This window comes from Schistocerca americana, chromosome 2, assembly GCF_021461395.2.
Source record: "Schistocerca americana isolate TAMUIC-IGC-003095 chromosome 2, iqSchAmer2.1, whole genome shotgun sequence".
NCBI classification, from domain to species: Eukaryota; Metazoa; Arthropoda; class Insecta; order Orthoptera; family Acrididae; genus Schistocerca; species Schistocerca americana.
Window position 1 is genome coordinate 56801085 of NC_060120.1, and position 17289 is coordinate 56818373.

The window sequence follows — 17289 nt, forward strand, 5'->3', positions numbered from 1 at the left end:
TAATCCTCTGTCTCTAGAAACACACGTAATTGTATATTTTGGTATGATGTTTTGAAACTAAGGTTCGCAGTGACGAGTGAATTCTTTAGTTACGTGCTCAAAAGTTAATATTAGAAATTAATTTGGGCAGTGAACAACACAGTAAGAGAATCAATATAGGAGGACGGCAATCAGCGTCATTGTCTGTTTGCTATACTTTTACGATATTTTTAAAAGCAACAGTTGACACATATCCAGCCTTTTAGTTAGCGCACACTAGTTTGAAGCAATAGTTCATGAAACAACATTATTTGAAAGTTTTAACAGCCTTCTGCAGTCAACGAACAATTTACACCGTACCACATGAGCACCAGCAGTTTCGCCTCGTGCAAGGTAAAACATCTGTTACTGTTTGGCAGGAACTATTCATTAAACAATGTTTTCTTTGTGAATGCAAAAGAAATTATATGCAACCAAGGTCAGGCTTGGTCTTCGTGATTTATGGTATATTGTATAACTGATTTGATAAAAGGGCTAAGAAACTCCTTACACACTTTGCGTAGGACTTAGAAGAATCTTATGTTGCTCTACAACGATATAGCAGCATAGGATTAATCGGAGAATTTAAGGAAACTTGCTGGTATGAAAAATGCTTCCTAGTACATAAATCGAACGAACGTTCGACCAGCGGCAGGAAAGTAGAGTAGACTAATATTTCATCATGTAACTCCTTATGGTAAATAAGGACCTAACCAGTAATAGCAAAACACAGTATTCAGCTAAGATAAACGAGTAGCTATAAAGTGTAATTTCCTACTACTATTCGACCAGAACAAGTATGTCCACGTACTACAACGAATATAAAGTATCTTATTCGCGGGGATTTGTTTGACGACGCCACTCATAATTCACAGTTGTCTCACAAGACCTGCCACGCAGCTCTCCAAGACATCTAGGAAAAAACGGATATTTTAATCAACCAAATGCCTAGTATCAGTTCTGAGTTTTGGAGCATTAATAATTGATCGTGTGATATACATGTGGATGTCTAGATGGAAGTAATCACTGAACAACGCCGATGATCATCATCTCTATTCGTCTTATTGATGTTCCACTCAACCCTGAGTAGAATTAGACTCCAGTTATAATATCAGGTTTTTTTTTTGTTTTGTTTTTTTTTTTTAACTAGGCATACATATCTTGGTACCCATGCAAGTTATAAAAATGTTTGTATATACATAATTCTTCATTTGTGTAATCATATTTTCCATAGTAGCTGTAGAATTACTGAGGGTACTTCCGTTTCGTCGTTACAAGAAGATATGGACCTCTTCTTATTTTTTTCCGCCAGACGAGTTTTGATTTAGTGTGGTAATCAGAGGTCTGTCGTTAATGATATTTACAATTTGATTTGTGTCCAAGTCGACATTTCCTATGTAGGCGAGAAACCAAGTAGGAATCGCCGTAAGTAAAATCCAACAAATTGTTAACAAACTATTTTTCGATCTTAAATACAAGTCAAACTCTAAATCCATTAATTACAGACCACTGATGGTACCTTACCTCAATAAAGGGAAACATGTCTGGTGAAAAAAAACAAAGGAAAACGAATTTTCTTATAGTAACTACGTAAATAAATACCCTCAGTTGTGGATGTATATACGTATAAGGCATAGGCAAAATAATGTGAACACCTCTACTCACTAGGGAATGGTTTATTAATAGGGGTTGGATCCCCATTTTAGCGTAATACAGCTTGGAATAATGGCTTACAATGATTGTATATTCTCTAGTGGAATATTATGCCACTCTTCAGTCAGAACCTCTTCTAACTCTTGTAATGACGAGGGAAGCAGATATCTGCTCCGGAGTCTGCGCTCCAATACCGCCCACAAGGATTCGGTAATGTCAAGTCCGGAGACTGTGCTGGCCAGGGAGAAAGCTGCGGTTCAGTTGCGTCCTTCTCATATAGCGATCGCATGTCCTGGCTGTGTGAATGGGTGCATTATCCTGCTCCAAGATGGCATCACTGTTGGGGAACAACATTTGAATCATGAGGTGCAACTGATCACCTAAAATGTTCACAAAATCGATTTCTGTAACACGGGATTTGAGAGTAATGATGGGACCAGCAGGATACCATGACATGGCTGCCCACGCAATCACACTTCCACCTCCGTGCTTCACCCTTGGAATCAAGTAACCAGGATTGTAGGCTTCGTTTGGCGTTCTCCAGACGCAAACACGGCCCGAAGTTGGAAATAACGAATACGTTGTCTCGTCGAACCATAGGACGTATTTTCACTGATCAGCTGTCAAGGATTTATGCTCCTGACACCATGTTTTACTCTTCTTTGCGTTGGTCGTCGTCACTAATGGTTTCGGTATAGAAGCTCGTCCATGAATATTCGCCTTGTGGAGTTCTCGGTTCACAGTGTCGAAAGATATTGGGTCTCGAAGATGACTATTGAGCTCTGCATTCACTTTAGTCGCTGTATTTTCGTGTTGTTTTGACACAATTAATGTTAGCGTACGACGATCTCTGTCATTTAGTTTTCATTTACACCCACTATTGCGTAAAAACGATGATATCTTTCCATTTTTATGTAGGCTGTCATGACTGTTGACACAGTTGCTCTCAAAACAATAAGTTGGCTGTCTTGGTTACTGATGGTGGAGCTAATCGGGCCCCCACGATCTGCCCTCTTTGGGATTCTGCTAGGTGTTTCATTGCACGACGACCTCGGCCTCTGAATGCAAATACGAAGTGTGCACTACTCTTAAACAACATCTACTGATACCTAGTCCATACTGAACACGCACAGTCCAGCGTCACACGTGCCTTACCTGCGTATTTGACCGTCAAACACAACCATTCCATTACTACAACTGTTCACATTGTTTTGTCTATCCCCTGTGTGTACGCAAGTCCCACACCTCCTTGCTAACCACTGGACCGATATCAACCAAACTTGGTACACATATCATTTACTACCTGAAAAGAATCACTGTAGGGTTAAGAACCACCCACCTATGAAAGGAGTGCTAGTTGTGGTGAAATATAAGCGTAGCCCACGATCTGCAAATGTACATAATACATTCATCCAGTTTCTGGTAATGAGAGCACTTAAAAATTTACTATAAACTTTAATATAATTTCCAATATTTATGAAACTTTTTTTCGCCTACTACCCCCACAAAATTATGGAAGGACATAAATGTGTCCCTTACCACATTTTTTCTGTTTGCATAATAAAACTGCCACATGAAGCATGATTTTTCAATTTATTTCATATGTATAACTAACTGTAATCGTGATACATTTTGCAGACAGTATTCCCATACACCACTTCATGTACCAGAAAAATTATATCATTGTACGTCACTTAGTTCTGGAGATACAATGTCATAAACACCGAATTCTAGAGAAACTATCACATCACGCAAGACGTTCAAATAATACTTCGTTGCTACAAACTGTACTAGCAAAAATTCGCAGATAGTATCCACATACACCACTGAATGTACCTACAAAAATATATAATCCTATGACACATTTTTCAGGAGATGTGACGTCAAATACCAAGATGCATGAAAAACTGATATATCGTACATGATGCTTTAATTTATTACTTCTTTAATACTAACTGTATTCACAACACATTTCGCAGACAGTGGGTACATATACCATTGGATGTACCTGCAAAACAAAACCTTTGGCAGCACATAGCTCAGGAGATACGAAGCCGAACACATTAAGCTGCATTAAAATGAAACCGCAGGGTGACGTTCACTAAACATACACTGAAACATGTGTCCAAATAACAAACATGAAATATTTTAAATATGTGTGAAATATACTTGAGACGCACATATGTGCGCAAAGCCATGGGTAAGAAACCCATCCTAAACAGGAGAAAGATTTCAATCAAGTTTAGAACATATATTAGTTACAACCTGGAAAGAAGTCCTGTAGGGGTCAGAAACACAAACCTTCTATTGTGTTGAATGTGATAACATGGAAACAGAGTGAAGTGGAACAGACAAGCAGCGAGGAGGAAGGTGGAGTCAGGCAAATATATGGGGAGGAGGAGATAGAAATAGAAGAGCGGGAAGTAGAGAGGGGGGAGAGCAGAAGACTGAGAAAGAGAGGGGGAACAGGAGATGGAGTTACAAGGGGGAGGAGCAGTCTGACAGAAGGAGAGGCAGGAGGAGGAGGGAGAGTGAGAGGGGGGGGGGTGGCAGGAGAGGATGGACAGAAAGTGGAGGTTAGAGGAGGAGGAGAGTAAGAGACGATGGTAGTGATGGACAGAGAGAGGGAGGGGTGGAGTTGATGAACAGGGTCAAGGGGGATGGATAGAGATAGATAGAGATGTGGGTAAAGAGAGAGACAGAATGAGTGGAGATAAAGGAAGAGAATTTGGATAGAGAGGTGGAGGAGGATCAGATGGAGAGAGAGAGAGGGGGGGATGGGGGGTGCAAAAGGAAATGGGCAGAGATAGCAGGAGATGGACTAACAGAAGACTCAAATCAATAAATATCCGGGCAACGCTGGGTTTCTCAGCTAGTACTAGTTATAAAATAAACGCAAAGGAAACGCAGCAAGCAACTTACAGTGGTGTCTTTTTTTGGAATAATTAACGACTGCTGACGCTCCGTCATCATATGATTAATTTATGTATGTTCAGAAGCGAGCTTCTGGAGTACTACTCAGTACTAGTTTCAATACTGAATGGTAATACAAATAACGATACGGAGTGAGACAAAGTAGCGAAATCTGTAGCAGGGAAGAGCGAATGGCACCTAGCAGCTAACGTTTGTCGTCCTGCTGGACTATTTTACCATCCCATCTAAAGATACACATCCCATATTAAGTATACTGGTATCCTGGGCCAGGATTTTCAGAAGCATTATATAATTAAGTATGTACAGTGCTTAACTATATTGCTTTGAGACATTATGTGCTAGTCTAGATGTATGCTGATTAAAAAATTATTACAAACGCAAGGTAGAAGCACAACTTCCTCTGTAAAACCGACACATTTAATGCTACCAGTATAACAACACCAACCGTGTCCTCAAACACGTGCGCCGGCCGGGGTGGCCGAGCGGTTCTGGGCGCTACAGTGTGGAACCGCGCGACTGCTACGGTCGCAGGTTCGAATCCTGCCTCGGGCATGGATGTGTGTGATGTCCTAAGGTTCGTTAGGTTTAAGTAGTTCTAAGTTCTAGGGGACTGATGACCTCAGAAATTAAGTCCCATAGTGCTCAGAGCCATTTGAACATTTGAACTCAAACACGTGGCAGAACCTGGTAAATAAAAACACAGCGACATTACGAAAGTCATTGGATTCCTCAATTCCTCCTAAAACCATTCCGTACCACCTTCTTCATGGCGTAGTGCAGCAACAAGTTGGAAGTCCCCTGAACAAATATTGAGCCATGCTGCCTCTACAGCTGCCCACAATTGCGAAAGCGCCACAGGTGCAACATTTTGTGCATGAACTGACCTCTGGATTATGTTCCATAGATGTTCGATGGGATTCATGTTGGACGATATGGTTGCCCAAACCATTTGCTCGAATTATGCAGAATGTTTTTCAAATCAATCACAAACAATTGTGGCCTGCTACGATGGTGCATTGTCATCCACAGAAATTACATCGTTGTTTGGGAACTAGAAGCCCATGAATGGCTGTGTCCGCAGCTCTTGGTGTAGCGGCTAGCTTTGCTGCCTCTGGATCACAGGGCCCCAGGTTCGATTGCCGGCCGGTTTGGGGATTTCCTCTGCCCTCTGCCCAGGGCTGGGTGTTTGTGTCGTTCGCATCATTTCATCATCATCATTCGTGAAAGTGGCTAGATTGGGTTGTGTAAAAATTGGACTGTGTCAAAATTGGGACTTCATATGGACTCTGGTGACCGCACCATTGAGCGCCCCACAACTGAAGTCATCATTCATGAATGACTGTTAATGGTCTCCAAATAGCCTAACATAAGCATTTACAGCCAATGGTCGGTTCAGTTGGGCCAGAAGACCCAGTCCATTCAATGTAAACACAGCCCACACCATTGTGGAGCCTTGTTGTCAACTATGGTCCATGGCTTCGTAAGGTCTGCGCCGCACTCGAACTCTACCATAAGCTTCTACCAGCTGAAATAGGGACTCATATGAGCAGGCCAACGGTTTTCCAGTCGTCTAACGTCTAACCGATATGGTCAAGAGCCTAGGAGACGCGCAACAGCTGGAGTTGCGCTGTTAGAAAACGCAATCGCGTCGGTTGTCTGTTGACGTAGTCCATTTATGCCAAATTTAGCCGCACTGTCCTAATAGATACGTTCGTCGTTCGCCCGACATTAATTTCTGTGGTTATTTCACGCCATGTAGCTTGTCTGTCAGCAACGACAATCCTACGTAAACACCGTTGCTCTCGGTCCTGAAGGCCACTGCTTTGTCCCCGGTGGTAGGTAATGCCTGAAATTTGGTGTTCTCGTCAATTTCTTGACACTGTGGAGTTCGGAATACAGATTTTTCTATCTATTTACTATATGGAATGTGCCATGATCCTAGCTAAAACTACCATTCCGCTTTCAAAGTCTGTTAATTCCCGTCGGGCTGCCATATTCACGTCGATAATCTTTTCACTTTAGTTACTTCAGTACAAATGACAGCTCTGTATAAGTGCACATCACTATCCCATAATTTTTGTGACCTCATTATAGAAGGCTCAAAGACTGGTTTATAGTCAGTCGTTTAGGAAGATAAAACTGCGATTAGAAGGTTTGACCAGAAGTTATGTGCTTCGCTTTCTTGATAGTCCACACAAGGGGAGATAATCACAGTATATTTTCCACAGATGTGTCAAATGTATTGAGGGATGTCATCGTAATTTTCACTGCTAAAACGCCCTTCGTATAATAGAGCGACGGAAAGCAATCATTGCAGAACGTATATAATGAAAAAAAGCATTTTTTACTGGAAACGTGTACAAAAGCTCCAAAAACTTCAATAATGAAAAATATCGTTTCGTTATTGTAGTAGTGTAAAAAAAGACTAAGCATTTTTTGAGTGCGGTGTGTCTCCTTAATACACCTTCTCAACCATCCAGCCCCAGAGCCTAAGGCCCACTGTAGCGTCGACCCTCGAGTCCCTGAACGCTATGGCCTAGGGACAGATCATTGCTCGTGACGTACAGATGCTACCCACAACTCACCGCAATTAGAGCGGAATTAGGCCTGCATTTCCACTGCGACAGCCCTCTAGAGTTCTTAATAGATGGGCCAGCGACCGTAATTGCTCTCCTGTGTGTCACAGAAACGTCTTGTAGTACACTGTCTCACAAAAGTGTAGCATTGAGAAGGGAAGGTAAAAACGAAGTGAACCTTCATGGTCTGAGAGGATATTTAATGTTGTTATGAGTGATTACAAAGCCCATTAATCTGACTGCTGCTGGTCTGCGACCAATGAGGTTGGGTGACCAAGAATGTTGTCCATTTCTTGTTTTGGATGGCAGGCGCGGATGTGAAGGGTTTACGATGTGTTTGGTGAGTAATACAACGATCCTCCCTCGTGATGGGAACAAGTATCCTGTTCTTGGGGTCCAGCAGAAACTGACAATACTGGGGTGGGTGCTACGAGAGTAAGCAATGGTTAATTTAAAACGTCAGGGCTTATGTGAAGGTAGCACAGGTCCGCGAGAGAGAACGAAAGTACTTCACAATAAGAGGTACGGTCGTAATGAGGTTCAGGCTGCCATATTACCTCACTTCATAAATATTCAGTGTCGCATGATGGGACGCGAAAAATGTTACGTGGCTTTGTACTGAGCTGTGATCACAGTCAACACTGTGCAACCCAATAAAATGGAAACAAAGTGGTTAGGCAATTATTATTATTCACTTATGTAATGACAGATGTATTCAAATGTTTAACTACCATTACAACGTAGCGACTATCGCCCCGTGCTGCCGCGGTAATAGACTAATGTTGATAGACACAAACACCATATGTAAATTAAAGGTGGAGTGCCGGACCGAGATTCGAACCCATTATCTGCTGCTTACTAGGGAGTTGCGTCAACCACTGCGCCACACGCCACACAGTATTTATCCCAAATATCTCGGCACTCCTGATGGTCGACCCATGCTCCCATCCAGCGTCACTTATCCACAGCCTTCATGCCCGCTCCTCAGAGATTCACACGGAAGGTCGGACGCATTTCTGCATCAACACTGAAGAAGGTGGATTCTTTGCCCATCTAGGCGAATCAGTTATATTAGTGCGTGGTGTCTGTTCTTTGCGACATGTACGCAAGAGCGGTCATCATACATTCGTATAAGACACAAACACGACAAAAATTCCTTTACTGTGCGGGACCACGAGCAACCAGCGTCGAAGCCTGACGGAGCGAGAGCCTGATTTACCTGCCACTTTATTTGGCTGGTTGGGTAATCTACACCTAGCAATGATGGTGGCGCCCAGTTCTACGTGTTTTGAACTGTCTTGTTTACGCGCGTTCATACCCGCATCATGCAACTGATTTTGGGGACAAATCGTGATCGTTGCCCTGATTTCTTATGGTATAATATAAACGTTCCTTCCACTAATACAACAACTCAAATGAACCTTTTGTGTTCTTTATTTATGTACATTATGACAAAAGAACTTTCCAAAGTCAAGACCACATAAATATTTCTTTATTTTCAAGAACCGGTTTTGACAGACTTAACTGTCATCTTCGGGTCTTCATAAATATTTGTTAAAACACGTATTCAAGCTGGAAGCTCGCGCACACTTGTCGTGTTAATGGTAACATTTAACAATTTACACGTTTGCCAGTAAACAGCTACATTTTTTCCACAAATATGGCAACTTGGCATGAAGTTCCAACTCAAATGAGCACTTTTTTTAACAAAATTGTTTGAAGACCTGAAGAAGTCAGAAAAGTCTCTCGAAACCAGTTGTTGAAAATAGAGAAATATTTATGTGACCTTGGCCTTAGAAAGGTTTTTACCAAATAAAGCAGACCGCTCCTTCTCATTTCGCAGCATGAGAAGTTCTTTTACACTACGGCAGTTTATAGTTCCAGCCGCAAATGAGGGCTTACCTTTGTTGACTATACAAATACACATTACCAAATAAAAGGTGTAGTAGCCACAGTGTATTTGTATCAGAGTCATATAAAAATTACCAACCCGACCCATGCAAAGAGCAAATGTTTCTGTCTGTAGTTGGTGGTGTTGTCAGTAACTAATTGTAAGAGTTTCTTGCTTACAACTGGCAATCATTTTTTGTAATATTCTCTTGTAAAAACTATAATACAAGCTTTTGTCGTAAAACAGTCACACCTTCCGCACTTTCTCGGTAGATTTTACTCTCTACAGACGTATAAAGCTGTCGTAACGTCAGTAAATTTCTAGAAATGGCACTCGCCTCGTAAACAGGCCACAAGGCACGACAGCAGAGGCCTAACGGATGTTTCATTAATCTGTTAGGAATATTAACAAAATTGGCGATAACATGCTATTCCGTTAGTTCTGCTTGGTGTAGTTGTAAAATCTGCACGTATTATTACGCACATGTAGAAATGCCGAATCACTACGTGGTGTTTCATGTAGGCGTCTTACACAGCCTCAGTTAAGTGTCGCCAGAACTTTACCTGCGGAGCTTATGTATTTTTAATAGAAACACAACTCGAGGTAAGTAGACAGAGCGAGTTACAATCTTCCCAATATCTCCACGTATAGAAGAAGCATTGTACCAAACGAATGGTTATCTGGCCAACAGAGTCTAATGGCTGGGAACAGAGTGGATTGTGTAAATGTATCAAGTAACAGTTGCTCTGCTTTTTGGTAAATAGTAAGACGAAACCGATCAGTCGTCTGTGGTTCCTACATTTCTAACCCAATTACTCAATCATAATAGCTGCAGTGAGCGGAAGAGGGTTCTGACATTTGTGATAGGAAATTACTACCATGATAGTCGTACGCTGTTGTGAAATTGTAAGTAGGCTGATTAGGTTTTTATATCTATGTAAGTAGGCTGTTTAGGTTTTTATATTGGTAACGCCAAGTAGCGCTCTCTCTAAAAATCACTGGCTGTGCTGTGTGCAGTCTGTGTCTGGTTTGAATTGTTGAATATTTCTCTATTGTAGTGGGCAGTTAGATGTTAACAGCGCGTAGCGTTGAGCAGTTGGAGGTGAGCCGCCAACAGTGGTGGATTGGGGAGAGAAATGGCGGAGTTTTGAGAGCGGATGATCTGGACGTGTGTCCATCAGAGACAGTAAATTTGTAAGACTGGATGCCATGAACTGCTATATATATTATGACTTTTGAACACTATTAAGGTAATTACATTGTTTGTTCTCTATCAAAATCTTTCATTTGCTAACTATGCCTATCAGTAGTTACTGCCTTCAGTAGTTTGAATCTTTTATTTAGCTGGCAGTAGTGGCGCTCGCTGTATTGCAGTAGTTCGAGTAACGAAGATTTTTGTGGGGTAAGTGATTTGTGAAAGGTATAGGTTAATGTTAGTCAGGGCCATTCTTTTGTAGGGATTATTGAAAGTCAGATTGCGTTGCGCTAGAAATATTGTGTGTCAGTTTAGTGATGATCAGAATAAGTAAAGAGAGTAATGTCTGAGTACGTTCAGTTTTGCTCGGCTGTTTGAAAATCAAATAATGTAAGAGGTTTATTAGCACAGTAATTTATTAATTTTTTAAGGGGACGTTTCAAAATGCGTTAGTGGTCGCGCACTTTAGTTGGAATGCCTTTGCCACCATACGAGTGTTACATTAAAGCAGCAGGAGAAATACACTTTTCGCTACAGGGCCATCAAGCAAACTTATGGTGTGGCAAGATACTGCTGTAAAACCGACTATACCAGTAATTCGTTTACAAAATAAATCGTTACTTCAAAAAAGAGAAGGGTTTAACGGTGTGCTTAGTCTCAGCGCTGAGGGCTGTCTGTTGCGGCCATACCACGAAAAAATGCACGTTGCTTGAGCGTATGGATGCATTAGGCTGATTTCCTCCGCACATGGTCCGGCAATAAACAAAATATTTATTTATTTATCAGTTTGTGTTTTCCTCCTCCTCATTTACAGGCTTCGGGTAAGAATTGACATACGTCGTTTGTACCCATCTTGAAGAATGCGACGTTTGAAGAGCCAGGGGCCGTTGTGAGGCGGCTGCAACAGACGCGGCGGAGCTGTGGCTGATAACTGGGAGAGCTAGCGCCTGCAGGGGCGGTACCACTCTCGACTCAGATTACGACAGCCACGGTACTGAGTAGTGGTCATGAGGTTTCCGACCTTGGCAGATACCGCGAAAAGCCTTGCGCCGGCACGGTAATTCTCTACCGAGTCGTTGGTTCCCTGGTTGCGCCGCACTTTCTCTGCTCGTGTTCCAGCGCAGGTGGTTGCACTTAGTTCGGAACAATGGATGTCAAAATCACAGTCGTGGGAATGAGTGCAGTCTCCAAGTGTCAGTATGCGTTCTCCAGATAAAATAATGATAATAATGTTCTTGGCGACCAGTTCAGCAACGTTATCACGGTGTAAATACCGGGTGATCAAAAAGTCATTATAAATTTGAAAACTGAGTAAACCACGGAATAATGTAGATAGAGAGGTACAAATTGACACACATGCTTGGGATGACACGGGGTTTCCTTAGAACCAAAAAAACACAAAAGTTCAGAAAATGTCCGACAGATGACGCTTCATCTGGTCAGAATAGCATTAATTAGCATAAAAAGTAAGACAAAGCAAAGATGAAGTTCTTTACAGGAAATTCTCAATATGTCCACCATCATTCCTCAGCAGTAGCTGTAGTCGAGGAATAATGTTGTGAACAGCACTGTAAAGCATGTCCGGAGTTATGATGAGGCATTGGCGTCGGATGTTGTCTTTCAGCATCCCTAGAGATGGCCGGCCGGAGTGGCCGTGCGCTTTTAGGCGCTACAATCTGGAGCCGAGCGACCGCTACGGTCGCAGGTTCGAATCCTACCTCGGGCATGGATGTGTGTGATGTCCTTAGGTTAGTTAGGTTTAATTAGTTCTAAGTTCTAGGCGACTGATGACCTCAGAAGTTAAGTCGCATAGTACTCAGAGCCATTTGAACCATTTTGAACCCTAGAGATGTCGGTCGATCACGATACACTTCCGACTTCAGGTAACCCAAAAGCCAATAATCGCACGGAATAAGGTCTGGGGACCTGGGAGGCCAAGCATGACGAAAGTGGAGGCTGAGCACACGATCATCACCAAACAACGCACGCAAGAGATCTTTCACGCGTCTAGCAACAATGGGGTGGAGCGCCATCCTGCATTAACATCGTACGTTCCAGCAGGTGTTTATCAGCCAGGCTGGGGGTGATGCGATTCTGTAACATATCGCCGTACCTCTCACCCGTCACGTAGCAGTTACAAAACCAGAATCACGCATTTTCTCGAAGAAAAAAGGCCCGATAACGGTAGACGTGGTAAATTCAACCCACACAGTGACTCTCTCGTCATGCAGTGGTGTTTCCACGACAGTTCTAGGATTTTCGGTAGCCCAAATTCTGCAGTTGTGGGCGTTGACAGCCCCTCGGAACGTGAAATGAGCTTCGTCGGTCAATAACACGTTACTCAACCAATCGTCATCTTCCGCCATCTTTTGAAACGCCCACACGCAAATGCCCTCCGCTTCACTAAATCGCCAGGTAACTGTTCATGATGCCGATGGATTTTGTACGGATATCATCGGAGGGTATGCGTAAGTGACAACCAAACAGTAGCGTACGGAATGCCGGTACGACGTCCGACTGCACGAGCGCTGTCTTCCCCGTGCATAGACGAACCCGCTACAGTCTCGATTTCTTCCTGAACTGTCTCAGCAGCATTACGCCTTGTGCTCGGTCGGCCACAACGGGGTCTATCGTCTAAACAACCCGTGGCTTCGAACTTCGAAATCATTCTCGCCACAGCTGCATTTGTCAACGGACCTTTACCCGTTCGAATCCCCTTCCTATGACGATAGGATCGTAACGCTGAACTAGCACATTCCCCGTTCTGATAATACAGCTTCACTAAAAGAGCCTTTTCAAGTAACGTCAACATGCTGCGACTGCTGGCGCATCTGATTCTCTCTCTCATTACAGCTCCTTTTATACACGATTGTCATTCGCAGTCACTGACGTTTTGCTGTCCAGCGCCATCTGTCGGACATTTCGTGAACTTTTTTTTTTTTTATTCTAATAAAACCCTATGTCATTCCAACCATGTGTGTCAATTTTTACCTCTCCATCTACATTATTCCGTGGTTTATCAAGTTCTCAAATTTATACTGACTTTTTGATCACCCGGTAGTAGGACATCCAACAGCGTGATTACTGTGCAAGAGGCACGTCTACATGATTCCATTGGCAGTGGGGCTGGCTTTCTGAAACACTTCGTAAAACATGTGACGTTAACGACAAGCGTGTACAAAATGCTACCCACTTACAATGTGATGTATTACCTATAGAATGATATCGTTAGAGAACAATATTGACTTTTTGTAACGTCGCCACAGCTCTTCCTGCTACTGTCAAACGTTTACAGCACTGGACGACACATGATGCCCTCGTTTGTGTGAACCATACGGCAGTTTGCAATTACTCGGTTATAGTAGGTACAACATACTGCAACAACCGTACTGACGGCAGTGTTAGAACTTTCCACACACTGTGTCTGTTGACGAAATGCACACATTAAACATGTGATTTTCTCGTAAAAGGATTAACACAGCATTGCACTGTTCGTGAACAAGGTTTATTTTAACACGAATACATTTCTATCATATGAGAGCAACGATCATACCACCACCAACAACAATTTCACATTTAACTCTGTAGTCACTGGTTCATTTTTGTCAGTATACAGTTTCAGTCAGAGTGTAGGGACACGCCTCGTCCTCGATATTGTAGACGTTATACTCCTGCAACAAGTCCTTAAGCCAATTCAAATACTCCAAGCCGTACACGAAGACACATGCCTCTACCGGAATAACTGAGCGTACACAAGTCAGCATCATCTACAATGACTTACCAACTGAAACCATACTGTGACCATGATGATTCACGATTATGGTATCGGCTGGCTACGATACCTCAAACAGTCCTGTCCTTTGAAAATGCAGGGTTCAGCAGCTTGGGGGCGCTCTAACATTGGGTTACTGGGTTGGTTTGTCCAACGTGCCTCAAGAAGCAGTCAACTGAACTGTAGAAAAATTAACGCAAGGTCTCCCCCAAGAAATAGGAAATAATGTAGAGTTTGATGATTTCGCCTAGCAATCACTGACGCCATTTCATTTATTAAAAGATGGGACTTAAATTCAGATGAAATGAAACAGATTATGGTTAATATGTGAGATGCACCAGTCTGGCAATAGATTGTCACATATCATAGTCTTCGTCCAAAACACATACATTTTGTGGATATTTGATAGTAATACAAAGCTTCAGTGTGTGTTAGTACAAACAAATGCTGTAAATATGCATAATTTATTAACAGAACCATTTTGATTAATGTGATACCAACTTTCAGCTAAGGTGTTAATATACTGACGGAGAATAAAATAGCACCATCAGTAAGGAGTTACGCTATTTAAACGGAAGTTGGTAGCCGGGTTTCTACATCTGAGAGTATTCATATTTCGTGCCAGTCGCCTAACAGTGGCGTTAACACCGTCACTATAAGGACGCAACTCAAAATTGCTTTAAAGACACGCTGTAACGGTCGTACCGACCGGGATGGCCCAGCGGTTCTAGGCGCTACAGTCTGGAACCGCGCGACCTCTAAGGTCGCAGGTTCGAATCCTGCCTCGGGCATGCATGTGTGTGATGTCCTTAGGTTAGTTAGGTTTAAGTAGTTCTAAGTTCTATGGGACTGATGACCTCAAAAGTTAAGTCCCATAGTGCTCAGAGCCATTTGAACCATTTGTAACGGTCGTGAACGTTAGTTACTTTGAGACTGGACATGATGAGTTGATGTTGGTCAAGAATGCTTTTAAGGCTGCAAAGACGTCATTGTCAACACCTAAATGAGTTTGAACAATGGACATGATGAGTTGATGTTAGTCAAGAATGCTTTTAAGGCTGCAAAGACGTCATTGTCAACACCTAAATGAGTTTGAACAATGGACATGATGAGTTGATGTTAGTCAAGAATGCTTTTAAGGCTGCAAAGACGTCACTGTCAACACCTAAATGAGTTTGAACAATGGACATGATGAGTTGATGATAGCAAAGAATGCTTTTAAGGCTGCAGAGACGTCATTGTCAATACCTAAATGAGTTTGAACAAAGTCATTTAATGGGCTACGCTGGATGCTCCTTCTTTGATACTGCAGAAAGTCTTGGCAGAAATGTAACCACTGTACATGATTGTTGGCAGGGGTGATCACGGGTGTAGAGCCGGAAGAAGACCGGACTCCAGAACGCCACGTAGCACTAACGAGAAAGAGGACGACCGTGTTCCGCGTATGGCTCTGGCGCATCGTAGCGCATCTGCAGCAGCAATGTGAACAGCAGTTGGCAGCAAAGTGACACAAGGAACTGCTACAAACCGGTTCATTCAAGGGCAGCTCCGAGCGAGACACCCTGTAGTGTGCATTCCATTGCCCGGAAACCATCGTCATTTGCGTGTTTAGCAGTGCCAAGCGAGAGCTCATTGTACAAGTAGGGCGGGGTAGTGGTCTGTTATATTTTCTGATGCATCTTCGTTCCATCCCGGTGCCAGTGATGGTCGTATGTTGGTTAGGCCAGCTGACAGCCTGTAACCAACCTGTCTGTGTGCTAGAGGCAGTGGAGTTTTTTTCTACGGTGCGATTTCGGATGACAGCAGGAGAATTCTCGTCGTTATACCACAGACTCTGAGTGTAGATTTGTATTTCAGTCTGGTGTTTCGACCTGTTCTGCTGCTACTCATGAACAGCACAACATGTCGTGTTTCCCAACAGGATAACTTTCGCTTACATACCTCTGTTGGAACCCAATGAGCTCTACAGATTGTCGACATAGTTTCCTGGCCTGTTCGATCACCAGATCTGTCTCCAATCGAGCACGGACATCATTTGACGAAACCTCCTGCGTCATCCCCAAACAGTGTCATACCTGTGTTGACACACCAAGTGCAACAGGTATGGAACAGATCTCCGATACCTGTATATCACAATGCATGCACGTTTGCATGCGTACATTCAACATTCTGATGGTTACACAGGTTATTAATGTACCAGCATCTCTCATTTGCAGTAGCTTATCTCGCTCGTACGTTAACTTGTGATCTTGTAATTTTAATCGCCTAAATTTTTTAACTAGACATTAGCCTACATAATTTTTTCTGTTTCTGCTGCGATTTTTTTCAGTTAGTGAATAACTCTCACGTCTTATGTACTTCAGCCATATTATTTTAGTAAGGATCTGGCCCACGCTTCTGCCTAGCCAACATCGGCTTTCTCTGAACTAGACCATCGCTCCTAATAAGGATCTGCCCCAAATATGAATACTCTGAAAACTGTTTCACCTCATTTTCGATTATGCTTAAGACAGATTTCTAGCTAAATGTAGTGACCTTTCGATTCAGCAAATGTTAAGTCTTATATTCGTACAAATGGTCTGTGACGTCTATTACACTACTGGCCATTAAAATTGCTACATCAAGAAGAAATGCAGATGATAAACGGCTACTCGTTGGACAAATATATTATACTAGAACCGACATGTGATTACATTCTCACGAAATTTGGGGGCATAGATCCTGAGAAATCAGTACCCAGAACAACCACCTCTTGCCGTAATAACGGCCTTGATACGCCTAGGCATTGAGTCAAACAGAGCTTGGATGGCGTGTACCGGTACAGTTGCCCATGCAGTTTCAACGCGATACCGCAGTTCATCAAGAGTAGTGACTGGCGTATTGCGACGAGCCAGTTGCTCGGCCACCATTGACCAGACGTTTCCAATTGGTGAGAGATCTGGAGAATGTGCTCGCCAGGACAGCAGTCGAACATTTTCTGCATCCAGAAAGGCACGCACAGGACCTGCAACAAGCGGTCGTGCAGTATCCTGCTGAAATGTAGGGTTTCGCAGGGACCGAATGAAGGGTACAGCCACGGGTCGTAACACATCTGAAATGTAACGTCCACTGTTCAAAGTGCCGTCAATGCGAACAGGAAATGACCGAGACGTGTAGCCAATGGCGCCCCATACTATCACGCCGGGTGATACGCTAGTATGGCGATGACGAATACACGCTTCGAATGAGCGTTCACCGCGATGTCGCCAAA